The sequence below is a fragment of the Orcinus orca genome, chromosome X, assembly GCF_937001465.1.
Source record: "Orcinus orca chromosome X, mOrcOrc1.1, whole genome shotgun sequence".
NCBI lineage: Eukaryota > Metazoa > Chordata > Mammalia > Artiodactyla > Delphinidae > Orcinus > Orcinus orca.
The window spans coordinates 121,138,312-121,146,089 of record NC_064580.1 but is presented as its reverse complement, the minus strand read 5'-3'; the positions used below and the strand labels follow the sequence as shown (position 1 = coordinate 121,146,089).

General features: G+C 39.9%; 1 long non-coding RNA gene across 1 annotated transcript; it reads right to left on the bottom strand.

The window, feature by feature from the left end:
- Positions 1-488: 488 nt before the first annotated feature.
- LOC117196175 (uncharacterized) lies at positions 489-4,520 on the bottom strand. The gene is made up of 4 exons (XR_007474696.1): positions 4,484-4,520; positions 2,596-2,631; positions 2,152-2,256; positions 489-1,777 (listed from the first exon to the last, which is right to left on the bottom strand). It is a non-coding gene; the product is annotated as an uncharacterized LOC117196175 (long non-coding RNA).
- Positions 4,521-7,778: the final 3,258 nt, after the last annotated feature.

Genomic DNA, 7,778 nt, shown 5'->3' with positions numbered 1-7,778 from the left:
CTTTGCGCCACGGTATAAGTCCTCTCCCTTGGCGGGAGTCTGTGTGCTGTGAAATGCGTCTGTGTGCTCCGGTGAAGGTCAGCGTGATGTGAGGAGTGTGTGCCCTGGGGAGAATCTCAGCTATGGGTTTAGTTGGCGGGGCGCTGGGGAAATCTGTGAGCTGTGGGGACAATCTTTGTTCCTTGGGGCGTCTCTGTGCCATGGGCAGAGTCCCTGTTCTTTGGTGAGAGTCTGTGTGTTTGGGGAGTATTGGTGGGTGGTAGAGCGTGTCTGTGGCCTGTGGAGTGAGTCTTCGCGCCTTGAAAATACGCGTGCTTTTGGAAGCATCTGCGTTCTGTGGGGGGTAGGCTGTGTGCTCTAGAGAGATTATGTACCCGAGAAAGGCTCTGTGTGACAGGGAGATGATTGTCTGTGTGTCACGGGTAGAGTCTTTATGGTAGGGCCAGTCTGCATCACGTGGGGCAGGTCTGAATCCCTTAGGTGAGACTTTTTGCCTTAGGGAGGATATGTGTGTCTGTGGATGAGTCTGGGTGATATAGGGAATTTCTGTGTGCTGTGGGGCAAGTTTTTGGCCGTGGTACTTATCCATTTGCAATGGGAAGAGTTTGTGTGCTTGTGTTATTTGGCCATGGGACATTAGAGGGTGAGTTTGTACATTGCAGCGCAAGCCTGTTTCAGGGCAAGTCTCCTTTAATTTAATATCTACAAATAATAATAGCCAACATTTATACAGTGGTTATCATTACCAGACACTGTTCTAAAGGTGCTATTAATATCCCCATTTTACATCTGAGGAAACTGAGGCACAGAGAAATTAAGTAACTGTAGTGCGCTCATGCAGCAAGCAAGTGGTGGAGCTTTGAAACCAGGCAGCCTGTTACCTGTGCCCACACTGTTATGGATCCCCTTGGGGCCCTGAGTGGCCTCAAAGATTGGGAAGACGTCGTGATCACAGGTGGACATATTGAGAGCAGGTAATTTGGGAGGAAGAAAATGGGAGTGGCTCAAAGCCTTCCAAGGATTAAAAAAAAAAAGGCAATGCTCTACAGACAAGAATGGTTGCATTTTAGCCCAGAAAAACTGACATCATGACTGCAGAATAACTCCTTCAGCGACTGGGGCCCGCAAGACCCCTCCCTTGCCTCTGCAGCCGCATTCTACCACTGCGGCGGAGCGAATGCGCATGCCCGGGAGAGCTCCCGTTGCCATGGAAACCAACCTCCAGTCACAAACAAATCACAGCCTAATGCGGCAAGTCAAGAAATGACTGGGGCTGTGGCTGTGAGCCAAAGGAGCCCCTCGCTGTAAGGGCAGGCAACGCATCCTCCCACCCACGCCCCTTTTTTTTCTTCCAGAATCAGTAAAGGCTAGAGGCCAGAGCCAGAAGTCAATAGAAAAAGAAGGCTGTGTTGGGAGTGGGGGTGGGGAGGGTCAACAGCGGGTAGCAGGTGATTTTAACAGTCAAATATTTCTGTGAGCAACATTTAACCCATCTCCCACTAAAAGACTTCGTGGTTTATTCTTGAGCCTTCCACCTGCAGTGAAAAGAGGTGAATCCCTGGGGTATGTCCCTATCTAGAAGAGATGGTGGATGGTAGCAGTGGTGGCATGGATTGGGGGACTCATCACACCTCCTTTAAATCCCTAGATCAGACTATGGCCAGCAACAGGCTGGCAAACATTATTTTTGCTCCTTATGCATTTCTTACATTTTACTCTTATACCATTCTAGAAAATTCCAGGAACTGAGTCCAGACAGCTTTAATTCTCCGAGTACCTAGGGAGTAGAAAAAGAGGTTGAAGGAGGAACTTTCAATAGTGTTAGGAATAACACGAACCCCGGGAGTATTATTTGAACACACACTTAGGCTGTCAGCTGTGTGCAAGTGGAATAGTACATCTGGAACAGTGGTTTTATACATCAGGATTCCTCAATTTTCATTTGTAAAAAGCATCTGATAAAATTAAATTTTTAAATGTTTAAAATTTTAAAATCCTGTTTGAAAACCACTGCCCTAAACTGGTTGTGTCTAGAAGTCGTGAAAGGCATCAGCAAGAACATGATGCTATAGAATGCCGCCAGAAGCTGCAAGAAGGTAGGAGCACTACTGTGGGATGTAACCTCCTCGGGTAAAGAGGAAAATGGCTGACCTGTGGAAAGCTACACCCTATCTAGTGGGAGGACAGTTCTTGCCATTTCAAATCAGTGGAAGGAGGTTGGATTATTCAATAAATGATGCTGAAACAATTGGTGACCTATTTGGAAAAAACACAAAATTAGATCCTACTTCATACCATATGCCAAAATGAATTTTAGATGAATTTGAGTTAATTGTAAAAAACGAAGCAATGAAATGACTAGGAAGAAAATGCATGTGAACATACTCCTCAAAAGAAAGAAAGAAATCACAAAATCAAAAATTTATAGTTGTGGATATCTAAAAATGTAAAGCTGCAATTTGTTTAAGAAAACCCACCATAAATGATAAAAAAATGAATAGGCAAAAAAACAACTGAAAAATAACGCTTTACCACATATGATAAATTAGGCGATATGTATGGGGTGATGGGGAGAAACCTTAAACTGGTTCATACCATTTGATCCAGGAATTCCACGTCTACGAATTTACCCTAGGAGAAAAAAAACAGAAAAGCACACAGAGATTTACATGGAAAGATATTCCTTAAATTATAACAGCAAAAATTACACATAGAAGCATTCAATAATTGGACATTTAGCGGGGCACCTATATGATTGAAAACTAAGCATCTATAAAACATCATATTCTTGTGGACTATTTTAAAATATGGGGAATTGCTACCAATATTTTGTTTAGTGATTAAAGCAGGTTGAAAACGATATGTACATATGATCTTCATTTTGTATATAAATATATATTTTTATGCATAGTTTGCATGTATTCAGAGAAGGGGGACTAATTATATTAATAGTAATTATCTCTGGGTTATAGGATTATGGGTAATTTTTATAGTCATCTTTAGATTTTCCCCAATTTACTACAATAAATGTGTGAATTTTTATAATAAAGGGGAAAGATGGCATTTTAACAAGATATTTTAATAAGTGCTATAAAAGTGGTGAGAGTACAGAAAAGAAAGTCTAGGAAAAGAGACAATAAAAAAGAGTACATGTGCCAATGTATATCAACGGAGGATCAAACCAAACAAACTCAGTATGTACTACGTAAAGATTACAGTATTATTTGTATGTTAATAGGTACAGAATTTCTTATACAAGATGGACTCCTGGAAAATTTTCTTCACTACACCAGAAGATGGTCACATGTCCCTGGATGCGTCAGTCATTCTCTTTGCCGCAGTGCTCTGTTCAACGCCCCCCTCCCTCCTATGCCTGCATCATGCTCCCCCCTTTTCCTCCTGCAAAACATGCCACCAGCAGACATTTTCAGCTTGAAAAAATGGCCCATTTTGTCAACTTTCTTTAAAGCTATTTCATTCTTATTTTTCCTCCCTGATTGCTATTTTGGCATCTAACTCAAAAAATCTACTTATCTATCTTTTTTCTCCTTTTCTTCCTGTTGAAGTCAAAGCAATCTGAATTTCAAAGAAATTTTTAAAAAAAACGCACTTCAGCTTTTTTTTCTTTTTTCTTGCAGAAACTTATCTACAAAAGCAATTTCCAGGTAAAAGGACACACAAAAGCTTAAACATTTTCAGGCACAATTCAGAAACAAATATAAAAGCTTTGTTGATAGGAATCTGCTATCTTTTCCACATCCCTTTCCAAGGAAGGCAGCACTGATAATATTCTGTCTTTACTGTAAAAATTGATGTCCACAAATACAAATGAATTATTTTCAAAATAAAGGCACAGTCACATAGTTATATTTCTCTTTCATGATTTTTCATCCTAAAACCAAATTTAAATCTTTCCCATTAATTGCTCTCACGTGAAGCAATTAATCCGAACATTACAGCTGCCCTCCTCATTTTCTCTCCTGTACAGACATCCAGTCACATGATTTTCTTAATTAAGAAAAAAATGAGGCATGGTATTCTTTTCCCCATTGCAAAACAACATTTTTCTCATGCTCTCTCCATACTGTGAAAGGAAATCAGATCTGAGAACATCATGAATTGTCACCATTTCATCACATCTAATGCAAACATCGTAAAGCTGAGATACCATTCCGAACACCATTTCTCATTTCAGTAATATCTTCATCAGGTCCCCTTTGGGGAATTATCTTAACCAGAATCACAAGAGGGAAGTTTCTATATTTCCTTCTAGGAACTCATTCACCGTTTAAGAAATGAGCTTTAAACTAGAAAAGTGACCGTGGAAGATTTAGAATTGAATTAAGCCATTTTCTCAATGCCGCTGATTACAATCACAAATTCCTACACAGTTCTGTATTATTGTGTTCCATCAAAACACATCGCTTGCTTTAAAAAGCGTATTTCGGATATCTATGTTACAAAAGATTTCTCAGCTACTTACCCGCTGCCGGCGCTCTGCCTCTCCACCAGCTCTGAGGCTGTCGCACTGAAGGGGTGGGGGCCAGAGCCGCAGCAGCCACTTGAAAATGAGCTGTGCTCTGAAGAAGGGATTAGCTTTAGGGAAAGAAAAAATGCTTTGGGATTATGCTCAAAATTCCTCCCAAAATATAAAATCATATTAAACATTACATGCTAAAAAGTACATGCTCAACAAAGGACAGAATTTAACAGCAAAACCTCTGATCTAAAACACACTTAAAATGCCTTGATTTCCAGTGGAACCCCTACAAAGCCATGGGCTTTTGGCTCTCCCGTCTCCTAGCAACAGTCTCATTAATATTTTTCTCTGCAGTGGTCCTACTAGGCATCAGAGAACATTCACAAGGTCTAGTCTCTGGTAGGGAGCATTACCATTTTGTTGTTCAAGATGCGTTTTCCCCAGTTAAGTAACAAAGGCGAGTCAGGCATTCAGTAACAGGTTCTCCCAGGGAAGATTTCAGATTCAAAGGACATTCCATTCACATGACAGAGATTGTTCTTGTCCTTTCCTTGGTGCAACGCTGTCACTAGACCCCTGACCTAAAGATGGGCCTCAGCAGAAGATGCCTAACCCCTTCTGCAATTGCCCTAAACCAGTATTGTTCTCCACTGTGCTCAGAGACAAAAATTAATACACAGAATTCATTTGTATCTTTAGCCCTGTCATCATGATCCCCACCCATCAATCAGCGTGCTTACTGGAGGTACATGTCATAAAAATAGTGGATGAAATATAACCAGATCAAAAACAACCCATTTGCTTATTATTATTAACAAGGAAAATATTAACTACATGTTGAGAAAATGAGAGCAGGTTACTATACAGTATATATAATATGATCACTTTGTTGTCTTATGTAGATAGGAATAAATATACATAAAGAAATCTGAAAGGATATATACCAAAATGTTGAGTAATTACGTCTGGATTTCTATGGATGGTAGAATTTGAGGGGTGTTTAGGTCATTTTTCTTTTTGATTACCTATTTAATAACTTTTCTACAATTAACATTGTAGTTGTTGGGTTATTAAAAGAAAGCCATGCACAACAATGTGAACGTACTTAATGCCACTGAACTGTACACTTAGGATAGTTAAAATGATGCATGTTATGTCATGTATATTTTACTACAATAAAAAAGAGAGAGAGAACCATTCATTCACCCCTCAAACATGTATTGAGTCTCACCACTTTCAAAATCCTGGGCTGGGGGTAGCGATTATAAAAATGAATAAACACAGTCCATTCCCCTTCTAAAAGCTCATAATCTAACAAACAACTACCCCCAAAACTTTTATATGGGTTTTTATTATACATGACATGTAGAATTGCTGCATTTAGAAATAGAAACACTTTGTTTATCTTTTTAAAAATTTCATCTATTTTGGGTAACATTTATAATTAGGGATGTTACACTGTCTGCCTAAAAATATTAGGACACCCAGTGAGTGGAAGAAGTAAATAAATATACATTAAATATTTAAAAATATAAATATATATGTACATTTACATAGTTATAGAATTATTATATTAATATTTTTTAAAGGAGGGGTAGGGAAACTGTTCTAGATTAAAGAAGATTAAAGAAATATGACCCAAAAAGAGAAATATGACAACCAAATGCAATGTGTGATCTTTGATTGGATCCTGGATAGAAAATAAAATAGCTATCAGAGACATTTTGGGAATACCTGGGACATTTGAATATAGGTTAGATATTAGATAATATTAGATCAATATAGTAGTTTGGTATGATAATGTGGTATGATGGACTTGCTCTCATGAGACACGTGTTGAAGTATTGAGAGGTGAAGTTCCATAATGTCTAAAATTACTCTGAAATGCTTTAGCAAAAAATCGTAGAGAGGATATATAAAGCAAATGTAGCAATATGTTAATAATTGGTAAATCTAGGTTAAGTACATGCGGGTGTTTGTTGTTTTTTGCTCTAAAATCCAGAAAATAAAGAATAAAATACTTTAACAAAAATAATTATTGCACGATAATTATATTTAAAGTTAAAATGTACATACATTTTAGAATTAATGAGAATTAAGTTTGTAGTCCCTCCATGCCGACCAATTGAATGATGAATACTTGTCACACGCCATCTAGTGGTAAGATCCTGATTTACCAAGACTGAAGGATTTCTAAAGCAGCGGTCCCCAACCTTTTTTGGCACCAGGAACCAGTTTCGTGGAAGACAATTTTTCCACGGACCGGGGAGGGGCGGGGGGGGGAATGGTTTCCGGATGATTCAAGCGCATTACATTTATTGTGCACTTTATTTCTATTATTATTACATTGTAATATATAATGAAATAATTAATACAACTCACCATAATGCAGAATCAGTGGGAGCCCTGAGCTTGTCTTCACTCGCCACTCACTGATAGGGTTTTGATATGAGTCTGCAAGCGATGGATTTATTATGGTCTCTGCGCAGTCACACCTCTCTGCTAATGATAATCTGTATTTGCAGCCGCGCCCCAGCACTAGCAACACTGCCTGAGCTCCACCTCAGATCATCAGGCATTAGATTCTCATTAGGAGCACGCACCCTAGATCCCTCGCATGCGCAGTTCACAGTAGGGTTCGCACTCCTATGAGAATCTAACGCCGCCAATGATCTGACAGGAGGTGGAGCTCAGGTGGTAACGCAAGCAATGGGGAGCGGCTGTAAATACAGATGGAGCTTCGCTCCCTCGCTGCTCACCTCCTGCTGTGTGGCCCGGTTCCTAACAGGCCACGGACTGGTACTGGTCCGTGGCCCGGGGGTTGGGGACCCCTGTTCTAAAGAACACAATTTGAAAATTGACCCATTAAATATTACTACAATTTTATTGTAATAAATAAGTAAAAGTATTTTTATTATTGTGTATCAATATAGTTAAAAGTCTCCATTAATTTTCAGAATTTGTTCTTGGTTATAGGGGAACACCTCTGCTCAGGTGTCCTAACAACCTGGCACCTCTCCACACAGGTCCCACAGGCAAGACTCAATCAACTGCGAGCTGACCTAACTGGGTGAATGCCCTGTGATCCCCCCGGAACGTGGCAAGGCAAGCAGCCTTGTGAGGACTGCTTCTCACCTCCTCCCTCCTGCCAGGAGGCAGTTTCTCATCCACCTCCCTCATTCTAGTAAGGCGTGGGGCTTTCCGTCTTGCTTCCTCCCGTAGGGTACAACTTCAGGCTATAAAACAAACTAGATGTAATATGGAAACAGCTCCTCCATGATGGAGTGACTCACTGCTC